This window comes from Hordeum vulgare, unplaced genomic scaffold (genome assembly GCF_904849725.1).
Source record: "Hordeum vulgare subsp. vulgare unplaced genomic scaffold, MorexV3_pseudomolecules_assembly, whole genome shotgun sequence".
In the NCBI taxonomy this organism is placed as follows: domain Eukaryota; kingdom Viridiplantae; phylum Streptophyta; class Magnoliopsida; order Poales; family Poaceae; genus Hordeum; species Hordeum vulgare.
The window spans coordinates 411,641-428,913 of NW_025422483.1; the positions used below are offsets into that span (position 1 = coordinate 411,641).

General features: G+C 42.0%; 2 pseudogenes; both read left to right on the forward strand.

Annotated features, from left to right (window-relative positions):
- Nucleotides 1-288: 288 nt before the first annotated feature.
- Nucleotides 289-3,096, forward strand: LOC123415189 (annotated as a pseudogene).
- A 10,015-nt stretch (nt 3,097-13,111) lies between these two features.
- On the forward strand, nt 13,112-15,919 carry LOC123415188 (annotated as a pseudogene).
- Nucleotides 15,920-17,273: the final 1,354 nt, after the last annotated feature.

Sequence of the window (17,273 nt, forward strand, 5' to 3'; positions counted from 1 at the left end):
ATGATAATTATACAAGCTCCATGTACTTAGAGGTTTGGAATCCTATTGGAGTACTAGAGGATATATGTGTGGTGAAAGGGCATGAATGGTCTAAACAGTAATAGAACCACGGGACTTTCTGAGCCATACAACACGTATGACAGAGGTTTTGGTGGCAGCTGGAATTCCTGGCCAGGCGCATTACTTTCATGACAAGCGCCACCACTATCCTCACCAGAGGTTAAAGCAAAAAGCCATTTTTAATACTCCTGCCTTTCTCTTCTTCCATCTTCATACCCAATACATCCCATGGACTTTCTTAAATTTCTTGTCACGCTGCTGCTGCTATCTCTTCTCACCTACCAAACCTATGTAAGTGCAGCATCGGATGATGAAGATTTCTCAAAACAATGTCCATCTCACAGGTGCAGCAAACATGGACCTGAGATCCGGTTCCCGTTCGGGCTGTCAACTCACATCATCATGCGGCGCACCAGGTATGCAGTTATCGTGCTCCGGGGATGACACAATCCTGGATCACCCGGTTCTTGGCTCCTGCAAAGTAACCGAGATCTATTACAGACACTGTGTCATCAACCTCACCCCGCTTGTGGAACCATCGACACAGTGCCCACTTCAGAAGCTCATCTCAACAAATTTAGCAACTGGTGTGTACAAACTACCTCCATCACAAACGACCCTGGTACGTTGTTCAAGTGAATTCATACCTGCAGATCCATACAGTGTAGCTGGCCCAGCTGCTTGTCTCAGTAACAACGCAACCCAATTCTGGTATTTGGCGGAGTCAGCTGATGCATACATATATGATCTACCACGAGACTGTGAGGCTGTTTCTAGAGGCATTCCAGTACCCTACAGCTATGATATAGATGGCCCAAACTTACGAGACGATCTTGCCTTCAACAAAAAAGCGAGTGCAGTCATCAGTTTTGGTGAAACAACATTCACTTGGTACCTCAGTAACCTTACCTATGTCTGCCAACAGTGTGAACGTGAAGGTCGACACTGTGGATTCAGTTCACGAAGCCGTCAAGCATTCTGCCAGCCCCATGGTATTCTTTCTTTCCCTTGGTGTGTCAATTTATTTTGGAACAACAATTCAATCTCTTATATTCCGGTGTTAACTGTTTTAAATCTTCCAATAGGATTTTCACCTGTAGTTCAATTATTTAACAAACAAAATTGTAATGCAAATCATAGAAATTGTTAAGTTGTTCAAGCACATACAGTCTCTAGGTTCACATCCTTGAAAGTTCCCACCAAAAAATATCCGTTAAGAGATGCAAGTGCCAAATTATATGGGAAAACCTATGGTGGTACTAATCTGTAAACTTCTCGGCGCATAAAAAGTAAGAGATAAACCTTAGTTGACCATTCTTCATATCGGTTTAGTATTTGATATCTGAATATGAATAAATAAGCGTACAACTATAACATAACAAAGAATAATTAATCGATATTACACCATATGTCTAAGGTCCAATAGACATGAAGCCAACCGGAAGGTAGCAGGCACACACGCACGCACGCACGAATCAGGAATTAGTTGTTCCAAACATACTTTGTAGAAGTAATGAAGTAGTCTTCTGTTTTCATCTACATTCAAATTAAATCATGGAAAAAACTAATGATATTCTTCCTACATGCAAATGCAGGTACCCATGTCGTCCCAATTGCGGGTAATGTTGCAACTCTTTTCCTTTTGCTCATTCTAAATGAAATTCTTGTTGCTTACCACTGTAACTCCTTTGTGTTTTCCCATTACAATAAGAGTCGGGAATGCATGGCCTCTTATCTGAATGCAATTAGCTAATTTCCTTTATTTTTTCTAATCAGCAGCCTCATCTGTAGCTGCATTTGTAGTTTTTTCATCGATGGTGGCCATTGTGATATATTTCTCCTTGAAGTCAAGGTACAATGAAGAGATAAATATGAAGGTTGAAATGTTTCTCAAGGCATATGGCACATCGAAACCTACAAGATACACCTTCCGTGATGTTAAGAAGATAGCAAGAAGGTTCAAGGATAAACTCGGTCAGGGTGGATTCGGAAGTGTGTACAAAGGCGAGCTACCAAATGGAGTACCCGTGGCAGTCAAGATGCTAGAGAGCTCTACAGGAGAGGGGGAGGACTTCATCAATGAAGTTGCAACCATTGGACTGATCCACCATGCAAATATCGTACGTCTCTTGGGCTTTTGCTCCGAAGGAATGAGACGGGCCCTTATTTATGAATTCATGCCTAACGAGTCACTGGAGAAATACATATTCCCACAAGTTCCGAATATCTCTCGACAGCTCCTAGCACCCAACAAAATGCTAGATATTGCTTTAGGCATTGCCAGAGGAATGGAATACCTGCATCAAGGCTGCAACCAGCGCATCCTCCACTTTGACATCAAGCCACATAACATCCTGCTGGACTACAACTTCAATCCAAAGATCTCAGACTTTGGCCTTGCAAAGCTGTGTGCAAGGGACCAAAGCATCATTACCTTGACTGCAGCCAGAGGCACAATGGGATACATCGCACCAGAGGTATATTCTCGGAACTTTGGAGGGGTGTCTTACAAGTCAGACGTGTACAGTTTCGGCATGCTGGTGCTAGAAATGGTGAGTGGAAGGAGGAACTCAGACCCAAGTGTTGAGTACCAGGACGAGGTATATCTCCCTGAATGGGTCTACGAGAGAGTAATCAGTGGACATGAATGGGAGCTTACTTCAGAAATGACAGGAGAAGAAAAAGAAAAGATGAGGCAGCTGACTATTGTGGCCCTGTGGTGTATCCAGTGGAACCCGAAGAATCGGCCATCAATGACAAAGGTGGTAAACATGTTAACGGGGAGGTTGCAGAACCTACAGATTCCCCCTAAGCCCTTTGTGTCGTCTGAAAATCATCATCCTAGAACATAAAAGCACAGAGAATGCTGCCATTATTTGAAGACATGCACTTAGTCCATGTGTTGCACAACAATACATAGCACTAGCGTGCATTATATTTCCTTCTTTCCACTCTATTACTTATTAGCACCTGATTGTATGAATAATCGTCCGTCCCCATGTAATAAAATACTACTAGCAGGTATATGCAAGACCATATGAGAACTTTATTTGGACTGTATAATAACAGTTAGAAATGCAGTGGTTTGTTGCTTACCTTGTTGTGATGCTCCGCTGATTTATACTATTTCCTACAGTGCATTATTCCACACTGGGATCCTCAGGAAACATGATTGTCATTTCCATTGTGCTGAGAACATCACAGAATATCTATTTCCCTGTTCCTTCAAATATCAGCAGTCGACTGAACATGTTCCGATCTTTCCCCTCCCCTGTGCTAGCACCTGCCAGCTGATGCATGAATAACCAGTCATCACCATGTAATGGTACTAGTAGATATTTGCAGCATATCGGAATCACATGGAGCTTTGTTCTGCGGATCGACGCTTCTGTAACTAAGCTCTTTCTAATGCGCAGATCCTGAAAGTAATCGTGTCACTAAAAACGAAGTGAGAGCAAGGGGGATTACTCACCGGAGCAGAGGAATGGGGGCGCTTCGCCGGAGCCCAAGGAAAGACGAGGAGCTCGCTTAGACGCCGGAGAATTAGGGCGGGAATCGCTCGCCGGCAGCCACAAGGGTCCGAGTTGCAAAAAATGTGGATACGTCTTTCTGTCCGGAAAATATTTTTTAAACACAATATTCGTCACTGTCCGCCACAAGGGTTATAAACGGGCAGAGTTGGGCTCCCCTGCAAAAGGGGATTTTTATTCGTCACTGTCTTTACTTTGCAATTGAATTTTTTTAACACAATACGATCGAAGTCGCTTGCATACATGAGCATAACTTGTCGTTATGCATGCACACACGCACGCACGCATACTCTACTTCTTTGAGCATCTCCGAGAGACTGAGTCGACAAAGCATCTTCAGACTTTACAAAGTCATCACATGTGTCTCGCCTCGACGGGATGTCTCCTTTCACTGAACGAACACTGACAGAAGCCAAAAATAAATTCAAAAATAATGCGAGCACCAACTTCAAGCCTAGAACTTGAACTCTCACGGGACAGGAATATTTCTGTTCTCCTAACCATCCAACCACCAATTATTTAAAAACGCTTTCATCGATCAACAACATCAGTCGCACGTTCTGTTGTTTGATCGGCATCGATCACATGGTGTGGCATGCAGCAGGTGTGATAATTCCTAAGTACCAAGAATTGTCGTAGCACTTTTTAATTATGCAGCCACTTGAGAGGTCATCTATCGTCGAGGACCAAAACGTGTTGAGGTATGGGGAGAGGCAAGGGGGACGAGCCGTGTAAAACGGGCGGGCCTTGTTTGCACGCACGAACCATTGAGTTGTTTTCACCATAAGAATGATGTATCGATAAGAACTAGGGTTGGGCATTGTGGTAGACTTGCACACGCAATAATACAAACTGATCAACTGTTTTTGGGTGTTTCTTATTTCCCATGAAGGTATCTGGATATCAACCAACTAACCATAAGTGTCTCTCTAGTAGATCTTGATATATTGTGTCGGCTTAGTCTTTCAAAGATGCTTATAAGAATAACATGTGCGTTCGTTAAGGTGAGTGTATACACTAGTAGAAAACGGGCCTTTGGCCTGGACCATTTAGTCTCGGCCTGCCTCTGGGCCGGGACTAAAGGCCCGGCCACATCGCCTCAATTCTCATATCCTCCCTCGAGGCTTTAGTCCCAGCCCGTAAGGAGCCTTTAGTCCCGGTTCGTGTCCCAAACCGGGACTAAAGGGCTACGCGGTGGGCAGCCCGCATGTGCGCCACCTTTAGTCCCGGTTTGTGTCTCAAACCGGGACTAAAGTCATCTGCCTATATATAGCACAGCCCCCCTCTCCCCTCTTCGTTGCATTTTTCTTGGATGGAGGATTATGGGTGGGTGCTTGCTCTCCACTTTTTTTGATGCACTGGAGGTGTTTGTTAAAATGTGTGTTAGAGCGATGCTGCTTCAGTTCACCGAACACAACTACGATATGAGATGCCCGAGCCACGCTTAAACCTCTTCCTCTTTATTTCTACTTATTCTAAAAGGTTAGCAACTATATTTCCTCGTTTAGACCGTGCGGTACTAATTTTTAGGATCGTTATTGTATTTGATATACTGTCGTATAACGCAGATGAGCCATCCATGGATGTATGGTGATCGACGCACAGCCGCTTACAGAGAAGGCGTGCATTCTTTTCGAGATGCAGCCGATGCGAACAAGCATGGTGGTGGCTATATGTTCTGTCCATGTGTTGAATGTCGGAATGAGAAGGATTACACTTTCTCAAGAGTCATTCAGAGCAACCTGCTTCGGTCCGGTTTTATGTCGGGCTATAATGTTTGGACCAAGCACGGAGAAAGAGGGGTTATGATGGAAGACGACGATGAAGAAGAAGAGAACGATGATGACAACTACCGATTTATGTTCCCTGAGTATGCTGATACCGCAATGGAAGACAATGAAGAAGAAGATCAGGATGAAGAACGGGAACCAGATGAGCCCGCTGATGATCTTGGCCGGGTCATTTTTGATGCACGGTGAGGTTGCGACACAGAAAAAGAGAGGTTGCAGTTCGAGCAGATGTTACAGGACCACAACAAATTGTTGTACCCAACTTGTGAAGATGGCCAGAAGAAGCTGGGTAGCACACTGGAATTGCTGAAGTGGAAGGTAGAGACCGGTGTGACTGACTCGTCATTCGAAAAGTTGCTGGTACTGATGAAGAAGATGCTTCCAAGAAAGAACGAATTGCCCGCCAGCACGTACGAAGCAAAAAAGCTTGTCTGCCCTCTAGGATTAGACGTGCAGAAGATACATGCATGCCCTAATGACTGCATCCTCTACCGCGGTGAGAAGTACGAGAATATGGATAAATGCCCGGTATGCACTGCATTGCGGTATAAGATCAGAAAAGATGACCCTGGTGATATTGAGGGTGAGCCACCCAGGAAGAGGGTTCCTGCCAAGGTGATGTGGTATGCTCCTATAATACCACGGTTGAAACGTCTGTTCAGAAATAAAGATCATGCGAAGTTGTTGCGATGGCACATGGAAGATCGTATGAAGGACGATAAGTTGAGGCACACCGCTGATGGTCGGCAGTGGAGAAAAATCGATAGAGAGTTCCCGAGATTTGCAGCTGACGCAAGGAAGTTATGGTTAGGTCTGAGTACAGATGGCATGAATCCTTTTGGAGAGCAGAGTTGCAGTCACAGCACCTGGCCCGTTACTCTATGTATCTACAACCTTCCTCCTTGGTTGTGCATGAAGCGGAAGTTCATTATGATGCCAGTGCTTATACAAGGTCCAAAGCAACCCGGCAACGATATTGATGTGTACCTAAGGCCATTAGTTGATGAACTTTGACAGCTGTGGGCCGAACCAGGTGTACGTGTGTGGGACGAGCACAAACAAAAGGAATTTGACCTTCTAGCGTTGCTTTTCGTAACCATCAATGATTGGCCTGCTCTTACTAACATTTCAGGATAGTCAAACAAGGGATACAATGCATGCACGCACTGTTTGGATCAGACAGAAAGTATATATCTCGACAACTATAGGAAGAATGTGTATCCGTACAATCGTCGTTTTCTTCCACCCAAGCATCCCTTAAAGAAAAAAGGCAAGCATTTCAATGGCAAGGCAGAACCCCGGGGGAAGCCTGTCATCCGTACTGGTGCTGAAGTATTTGATATGGTCAAAGATTCAAAAGTAATCTTTGGAAAGGGTCCTGGCAGCCAACCTGTTCCTAACGGCCCTGATAAGCGCGTACCCATGTGGAAGAAGAAATCTATATTTTGGGAGCTACCCTACTGGGAAGTCGATGAGGTCCGCTCGGCAATCGACGTGATGCACCTGACGAAGAATCTCTGCGTGAATATATAGGCTTCCTGGGCTTGTATGGGAAGTCAAGAGATACACCGGAAGCACGGGAGGACCAGGAACGTCATAAAGGAAGAGATGGCATGCATCCAGGGCAGTTTCAAGGGTGTGCCAGCTACGCTCTTACTAAGGAAGAGAAGGAAATCTTCTTTGAAGTCCTTTTCAGTATCAAGGTCCCGACTGGCTTTTCGTCGAATATAAAGGGAATCGTAAATATGAAAGACAAAAAATTCCAAAACCTAAAGTCTCATGACTGCCACGTGCTTATGACGCAATTGCTTCCGGTTGCATTGAGGGGAATTCTACCGGAAAATGTTCGCCTGGCAATTGTGAATGTATGTGCATTCCTCAATGCAATTTCTCAGAAGGTAATCGATCGAGAAAGTCTATCAGGGTTACAGATTGATGTGGTCCAATGTCTGGTCAGCTTTGAGTTGTTGTTCCCGCCATCCTTCTTCAATATAATGACACACCTCCTAGTTCACCTAGTCGAAGAGATTAGAATTCTCGGTCCTGTGTTTCTACACAATATGTTCCCCTTCGAGAGGTTCATGGGAGTCTTAAAGAAATATGTTCGTAACCGTGCTAGGCCAGAAGGAAGCATCTCCAAGGGCTATGGAACAGAGGAGGTCATTGAGTTTTGTGTGGACTTTCTTCCTGACCTTAAACCGATTGGTGTTCCTGAATCTCGGTATGATGGTAGGCTGACAGGAAAAGGCACACTAGGAAGGAAAGCAAAAGTATGTATGGACGGGCATTCTTTCTCTCAAGCACACTACATAGTTCTACACAATTCCACCGTGGTGGCTCCGTATATCGTGAGACACAAGAATATTCTACGCTCCGAAAACCCGGGGAAGGCTGACTCTTGGATTAAAGGGGACCACGAGAAGACTTTTGGCAGTTGGTTGCAGACACATCTCATGAATGACGACACCGTTGGAGATCAGTTGTACTGTTTGGCCAGGACACCATCTTCGACTATATGTACTTTCCAAGGGTATGAGATAAATGGGAATACATTTTACACGGTTGCCCAAGATAAAAAGAGCACCAACCAAAATAGTGGTGTCCGCTTTGATGCAACAGACGAGAATGGGCACTGTTTGAAAACATATTACGGGTACATAGAGGAGATATGGGAACTTGACTATGGACCTACTTTTAAGATCCCTTTATTTCGGTGCAAATGGGTGAAGCTGACAGGAGGCGGGGTAGTTGTAGACCAAAAGTACGGCATGACAACAGTGGATCTCAACAATCTTGCGTACATGGACGAACCATTTGTCCTAGCCAATGATGTCGCTCAGGTTTTCTATGTGAAGGACATGTCTACATTAACGAGAAAAAGAAATCAGCAAAAGAAGATATCGTCCGATGAGCCAAAACGCCACATAGTTCTTTCAGGGAAAAGAAACATCGTGGGAGTAGATGACAAGCCAGACATGTCAAAAGATTATAATAAATTTCATGAAATTCCGCCCTTCAAAGTGAAAACTGACCCAAGCATCCTACTGAATGATGAAGATTCACCATGGCTACGACCCACAAGAAAACAGAAATAATAGATAGGAATATTGGTGCAATAATGTAATAATGTATTAAACCTTTTATGTAATGCATGTATCGAATGTACTAAATTTCAAACACTTTTCATTTTCATAGTTTTGTCAAATTCTCAAATATGCAAAAAGAATTTTAATAAACCTTTGTAAGAGATGAGTTCTCGTTCGAAACGCTCATACTTCGAGAGAGATTGTCCGTTTTGTACACGAAGTGCATCCAGTTTTTGCCATAGCCCTCTCAACTTTTTAACACATGCTATGTGGGTGAAATGATGATAGCATGCCAACTTTCGACATTTTCAGAGTTCATTTGTAGTGCTTTTCAATTTTAGGGTCAACTAGCTCAAAACAAATAAGTAACTGCACGAAAAATATCAAATTAAGTCAGAAATTGTTGAAATTTTGTGATGTGCCTTTGAATGGTGCGTTTTGAACACACAAAAAGTATGGAGTTCAAGTAAGTTCAAAAAAATGAAATCACTTTGTAAGAGATGAGTTCTCGTTCGAAACCCTAATACTTCGAGAGAGATTGTCTGTTTTGTACACAAAGTGCATCCAGTTTTTGTCGTAGCCCTCTCAACTTTTTAACACATGCTATGTGCGTGAAATGATGATAGCATGCCAACTTTCAACATTTTCAGAGTTCATTTGTAGTGCTTTTCAATTTCAGGGTCAACTAGCTCAACAAAAATAAGTAAATGCACGAAGAATAGCAAATGAAGTCAGAAATTGTTGAAATTTTGTGATGTGCCTTTGTATGGTGCATTTTGAACACACAAAAAGTATGGAGTTCAAATAAGTTCAAAAAAATGAAATCCCTTTGTAAGAGATGAGTTCTCGTTCGAAACGCTGATACTTCGAGAGAGATTGTCCGTTTTGTACACGAAGTGCATCCATTTTTTGTCGTAACCCTCTCAACTTTTTAACACATGCTATGTGGGTGAAATGATGATAGCATGCCAACTTTCAACATTTTCAGAGTTCATTTGTAGTGCTTTTCAATTTCAGGGTCAACTTGCTAAAAAAAAAAGTAAATGCACGAAGAATACCAAATTAAGTCAGAAATTGTTGAAATTTTGTGATGTTCCTTTGAATGGTGCATTTTGAACACACAAAAAGTATGGAGTTCAAATAAGTTCAAAAAAATGAAATCCATTTGTAAGAGATGAGTTCTCGTTCGAAACCCTGATACTTCGAGAGAGATTGTCCGTTTTGCACACGAAGTGCATCCAGTTTTTGTCGTAGCCCTCTCAACTTTTTAACACATGCTATGTGGGTGAAATTATGATAGCATGCCAACTTTCAACATTTTTAGAGTTAATTTGTAGTGCTTTTCAATTTTAGGGTCAACTAGCTCAAAAAAAAAGTAAATGCACGAAAAATACCAAATGAAGTCAGAAATTGTTGAAATTTTGTGATGTGCCTTTGAATGGTGCATTTTGAACACACAAAAAGTATGGAGTTCAAGTAAGTTCAAAACAATGAAATCCCTTTGTAAGAGATGAGTTCTCGTTCGAAATGCTCATACTTCGAGAAAGATTGTCCGTTTTGTACACGAAGTGCATCCAGTTTTTGTCGTAGCCCTCTCAACTTTTTAACACATGCTATGTGGGTGAAATGATGATAGCATGCCAACTTTCAACATTTTCAGAGTTCATTTGTTGTGCTTTTCAATTTCAGGGTCATCTAGCTCAAAAAAAATTAAGTAAATGCACGAAGAATACCAAATTAAGTTAGAAATTGTCGAAATTTTGTGATGTGCCTTTGAATGGTGCATTTTGAACACACACAAAAGTATGGAGTTCAAAGAAGTTCAAAAGAATGAAATCCCTTTATAAGAGATGAGTTCTCGTTCGAAACCGTGATACTTCGAGAGAGATTGTCCGTTTTGTACATGAAGTGCATCCAGTTTTTGTCGTAGCCCTCTCAACTTTTTAACACATGCTATGTGGGTGAAATGATTATAGCATGCCAACTTTCAACATTTTCAGAGTTCATTTGTAGTGCTTTTCAATTTTAGGGTCAACTAGCTCAAAAATAATAAGTAAATGCACGAAAAATACCAAATTAAGTCAGAAATTGTTAAAATTTTGTGATGTGCCTTTGAATGGTGCATTTTGAACACACAAAAATTATTGAGTCCAAATAAGTTCAAAAAAATGAAATCCCTTTGTAAGAGATGAGTTCTCGTTCGAAACGCTCATATTTCGAGAGAGATTGTCCGTTTTGTACACGAAGTGCATCCAGTTTTTGTCGTAGCCCTCTTAACTTTTTAACACATGATATGTGGGTGAAATGATGATAGCATGCCAACTTTCAACATTTTCAGAGTTCATTTGTAGTGCTTTTCAATTTCAGGGTCAACTAGCTCAAAAAAAATAAGTAAATGCACGAAGAATACCAAATGAAGTCAGAAATTGTTAAAATTTTGTGATGTGCCTTTGAATGGTGCATTTTGAACACACACAAATTATGGAGTCCAAATAAGTTCAAAAAAATGAAATCCCTTTGTAAGAGATGAGTTCTCGTTCGAAACGCTCATATTTCGAGAGAGATTGTCCGTTTTGTACACGAAGTGCATCCAGTTTTTGTCGTAGCCCTCTCAACTTTTTAACACATGCTATGTGGGTGAAATGATGATAGCATGCCAACTTTCAACATTTTCAGAGTTCATTTGTAGTGCTTTTCAATTTCAGGGTCAACTAGCTCAAAAACATAGTTTTTAATTGAAAATAACAAAATAGTTAATAGTTTGGATAGTCAAAATAATTACTTTTGAAAATAGAAAATAGTTTTGAATTATTTATTCAATTTCAAACACTTTTCATTATCATAGTTTTGTCAAATTCTCAAATATGCAAAAAGAATTTTTATAAACATAGTTTTTAATTGAAAATAAAAAATAGTTAATAGTTTGGATAGTCAAAATAATTACTTTTGACAATAGAAAATAGTTTTGAATTATTTAGGCAATGGTGAATCTACTAGTTTCTGGGAAGACACTTGGTTAGGGGAGATGCCTTTAGCTATTCAATACCCGCGGCTGTACCATATTGCACAACATCGACAAGCGTCCGTTGCGTTAGTACTTGGTGAGATTCCTCTAAATATTCAATTCCGTAGATCTCTCATCGGCGATAGATGGATTAGTTGGTTGCACCTCGTGAGAAGGTTGATGGACGTCAACCTCTCTCACAGACCCGGTCGTGTTTATTGGAAGTTGACCACGAATGGAGTATTCACGGTAAAATCTATGTACATGCATCTCATAGATTCAACACCTATTCCAAAATTTGCGCATATTTGGAAGATAAAAGTTCCTCTTAGAATCAAAGTCTTTATGTGGTTTGTTGACAAAGGAGTTATTCTAACAAAGGATAATCTTACCAAGCGAAACTAGAATGGTAATACTAGATGCAGCTTTTGTCCGAATAAAGAAAGTATTAAGCACCTCTTTCTCGATTGTCCTATGGCTAAACTGGTTTGGCGGTCGCTGCACATTGCTTTTGACATCACTCCCCCTAATAGTATAAACACGTTATTTGGGATGTGGTTACAGGGGGTTGATGTAAACACTGCTAAACTTATTCGCTGGGTTCTTGTGCACTGTTGTGGGCTGTATGGAACAACAGAAATGACTTAGTATTTAACAGACAACGCGACTTTAACTTCTTGCAGGTTATCTTCAGGGCTACCGCACTGATCCGCACATGGTCATTACTCACTCCTGTGGAAGCCAGGAAGCCTATGGTTACTGGGTGTGTCCGCTGGGAGATGGTAGCACAGGGTATCTTCAACCGGTTTGGATGGCGTCATGTTAATAGGATAGGTGTTTAGTCATCTATATATTTTGTCATCTCCGGCTTGGGCAAGAAGGATGCCTTGTATCGTCCTATTTTATTTTTTGTTGCACACTTCATGTATTTTGTCTGAGACTTCATTTCGATTTTAATATATTTGGCCGTATGCATCTCTCGATGCAGAGGCCGGGGCTCAGCCTCCATTTCGAAGAAAAAATGTACTCTTCTCCTCTCCTCTTGTTTTTTGTTGATTGACTTGAATATCCAGTCAACTCCTTCTTTTTTATGGCCAACTTGTAAATAGCCTGGTCTTGGCAGTATCAAGATGGCGTATCAAGGAGATGTAGCAATGGAAAATGGCCTATCAGGACTTAAATGGTAGTACAAAGTTGAGTCATTTTTTGGTCACTTATTTTGAAACGGAGGGAGTAGAATGTTATAGGTAGGGACCAAGAACAAACCATTGGTCGTCCAGGCCAAAATGATCTTGATGCACATGTTTTTTATGCTTTATAGCATGTCAACTTCAAGAATTTGTTTTTTACTACATGATAATTATACAAGCTCCATGTACTTAGAGGTTTGGAATCCTATTGGAGTACTAGAGGATATATGTGTGGTGAAAGGGCATGAATGGTCTAAACAGTAATAGAACCACGGGACTTTCTGAGCCATACAACACGTATGACAGAGGTTTTGGTGGCAGCTGGAATTCCTGGCCAAGCGCATTACTTTCATGACAAGCGCCACCACTATCCTCACCAGAGGTTAAAGCAAAAAGCCATTTTTAATACTCCTGCCTTTCTCTTCTTCCATCTTCATACCCAATACATCCCATGGACTTTCTTAAATTTCTTGTCACGCTGCTGCTGCTATCTCTTCTCACCTACCAAACCTATGTAAGTGCAGCATCGGATGATGAAGATTTCTCAAAACAATGTCCATCTCACAGGTGCAGCAAACATGGACCTGAGATCCGGTTCCCGTTCGGGCTGTCAACTCACATCATCATGCGGCGCACCAGGTATGCAGTTATCGTGCTCCGGGGATGACACAATCCTGGATCACCCGGTTCTTGGCTCCTGCAAAGTAACCGAGATCTATTACAGACACTGTGTCATCAACCTCACCCCGCTTGTGGAACCATCGACACAGTGCCCACTTCAGAAGCTCATCTCAACAAATTTAGCAACTGGTGTGTACAAACTACCTCCATCACAAACGACCCTGGTACGTTGTTCAAGTGAATTCATACCTGCAGATCCATACAGTGTAGCTGGCCCAGCTGCTTGTCTCAGTAACAACGCAACCCAATTCTGGTATTTGGCGGAGTCAGCTGATGCATACATATATGATCTACCACGAGACTGTGAGGCTGTTTCTAGAGGCATTCCAGTACCCTACAGCTATGATATAGATGGCCCAAACTTACGAGACGATCTTGCCTTCAACAAAAAAGCGAGTGCAGTCATCAGTTTTGGTGAAACAACATTCACTTGGTACCTCAGTAACCTTACCTATGTCTGCCAACAGTGTGAACGTGAAGGTCGACACTGTGGATTCAGTTCACGAAGCCATCAAGCATTCTGCCAGCCCCATGGTATTCTTTCTTTCCCTTGGTGTGTCAATTTATTTTGGAACAACAATTCAATCTCTTATATTCCGGTGTTAACTGTTTTAAATCTTCCAATAGGATTTTCACCTGTAGTTCAATTATTTAACAAACAAAATTGTAATGCAAATCATAGAAATTGTTAAGTTGTTCAAGCACATACAGTCTCTAGGTTCACATCCTTGAAAGTTCCCACCAAAAAATATCCGTTAAGAGATGCAAGTGCCAAATTATATGGGAAAACCTATGGTGGTACTAATCTGTAAACTTCTCGGCGCATAAAAAGTAAGAGATAAACCTTAGTTGACAATTCTTCATATCGGTTTAGTATTTGATATCTGAATATGAATAAATAAGCGTACAACTATAACATAACAAAGAATAATTAATCGATATTACACCATATGTCTAAGGTCCAATAGACATGAAGCCAACCGGAAGGTAGCAGGCACACACGCACGCACGCACGAATCAGGAATTAGTTGTTCCAAACATACTTTGTAGAAGTAATGAAGTAGTCTTCTGTTTTCATCTACATTCAAATTAAATCATGGAAAAAACTAATGATATTCTTCCTACATGCAAATGCAGGTACCCATGTCGTCCCAATTGCGGGTAATGTTGCAACTCTTTTCCTTTTGCTCATTCTAAATGAAATTCTTGTTGCTTACCACTGTAACTCCTTTGTGTTTTCCCATTACAATAAGAGTCGGGAATGCATGGCCTCTTATCTGAATGCAATTAGCTAATTTCCTTTATTTTTTCTAATCAGCAGCCTCATCTGTAGCTGCATTTGTAGTTTTTTCATCGATGGTGGCCATTGTGATATATTTCTCCTTGAAGTCAAGGTACAATGAAGAGATAAATATGAAGGTTGAAATGTTTCTCAAGGCATATGGCACATCGAAACCTACAAGATACACCTTCCGTGATGTTAAGAAGATAGCAAGAAGGTTCAAGGATAAACTCGGTCAGGGTGGATTCGGAAGTGTGTACAAAGGCGAGCTACCAAATGGAGTACCCGTGGCAGTCAAGATGCTAGAGAGCTCTACAGGAGAGGGGGAGGACTTCATCAATGAAGTTGCAACCATTGGACTGATCCACCATGCAAATATCGTACGTCTCTTGGGCTTTTGCTCCGAAGGAATGAGACGGGCCCTTATTTATGAATTCATGCCTAACGAGTCACTGGAGAAATACATATTCCCACAAGTTCCGAATATCTCTCGACAGCTCCTAGCACCCAACAAAATGCTAGATATTGCTTTAGGCATTGCCAGAGGAATGGAATACCTGCATCAAGGCTGCAACCAGCGCATCCTCCACTTTGACATCAAGCCACATAACATCCTGCTGGACTACAACTTCAATCCAAAGATCTCAGACTTTGGCCTTGCAAAGCTGTGTGCAAGGGACCAAAGCATCATTACCTTGACTGCAGCCAGAGGCACAATGGGATACATCGCACCAGAGGTATATTCTCGGAACTTTGGAGGGGTGTCTTACAAGTCAGACGTGTACAGTTTCGGCATGCTGGTGCTAGAAATGGTGAGTGGAAGGAGGAACTCAGACCCAAGTGTTGAGTACCAGGACGAGGTATATCTCCCTGAATGGGTCTACGAGAGAGTAATCAGTGGACATGAATGGGAGCTTACTTCAGAAATGACAGGAGAAGAAAAAGAAAAGATGAGGCAGCTGACTATTGTGGCCCTGTGGTGTATCCAGTGGAACCCGAAGAATCGGCCATCAATGACAAAGGTGGTAAACATGTTAACGGGGAGGTTGCAGAACCTACAGATTCCCCCTAAGCCCTTTGTGTCGTCTGAAAATCATCATCCTAGAACATAAAAGCACAGAGAATGCTGCCATTATTTGAAGACATGCACTTAGTCCATGTGTTGCACAACAATACATAGCACTAGCGTGCATTATATTTCCTTCTTTCCACTCTATTACTTATTAGCACCTGATTGTATGAATAATCGTCCGTCCCCATGTAATAAAATACTACTAGCAGGTATATGCAAGACCATATGAGAACTTTATTTGGACTGTATAATAACAGTTAGAAATGCAGTGGTTTGTTGCTTACCTTGTTGTGATGCTCCGCTGATTTATACTATTTCCTACAGTGCATTATTCCACACTGGGATCCTCAGGAAACATGATTGTCATTTCCATTGTGCTGAGAACATCACAGAATATCTATTTCCCTGTTCCTTCAAATATCAGCAGTCGACTGAACATGTTCCGATCTTTCCCCTCCCCTGTGCTAGCACCTGCCAGCTGATGCATGAATAACCAGTCATCACCATGTAATGGTACTAGTAGATATTTGCAGCATATCGGAATCACATGGAGCTTTGTTCTGCGGATCGACGCTTCTGTAACTAAGCTCTTTCTAATGCGCAGATCCTGAAAGTAATCGTGTCACTAAAAACGAAGTGAGAGCAAGGGGGATTACTCACCGGAGCAGAGGAATGGGGGCGCTTCGCCGGAGCCCAAGGAAAGACGAGGAGCTCGCTTAGACGCCGGAGAATTAGGGCGGGAATCGCTCGCCGGCAGCCACAAGGGTCCGAGTTGCAAAAAATGTGGATACGTCTTTCTGTCCGGAAAATATTTTTTAAACACAATATTCGTCACTGTCCGCCACAAGGGTTATAAACGGGCAGAGTTGGGCTCCCCTGCAAAAGGGGATTTTTATTCGTCACTGTCTTTACTTTGCAATTGAATTTTTTTAACACAATACGATCGAAGTCGCTTGCATACATGAGCATAACTTGTCGTTATGCATGCACACACGCACGCACGCATACTCTACTTCTTTGAGCATCTCCGAGAGACTGAGTCGACAAAGCATCTTCAGACTTTACAAAGTCATCACATGTGTCTCGCCTCGACGGGATGTCTCCTTTCACTGAACGAACACTGACAGAAGCCAAAAATAAATTCAAAAATAATGCGAGCACCAACTTCAAGCCTAGAACTTGAACTCTCACGGGACAGGAATATTTCTGTTCTCCTAACCATCCAACCACCAATTATTTAAAAACGCTTTCATCGATCAACAACATCAGTCGCACGTTCTGTTGTTTGATCGGCATCGATCACATGGTGTGGCATGCAGCAGGTGTGATAATTCCTAAGTACCAAGAATTGTCGTAGCACTTTTTAATTATGCAGCCACTTGAGAGGTCATCTATCGTCGAGGACCAAAACGTGTTGAGGTATGGGGAGAGGCAAGGGGGACAAGCCGTGTAAAACGGGCGGGCCTTGTTTGCACGCACGAACCATTGAGTTGTTTTCACCATAAGAATGATGTATCGATAAGAACTAGGGTTGGGCATTGTGGTAGACTTGCACACGCAATAATACAAACTGATCAA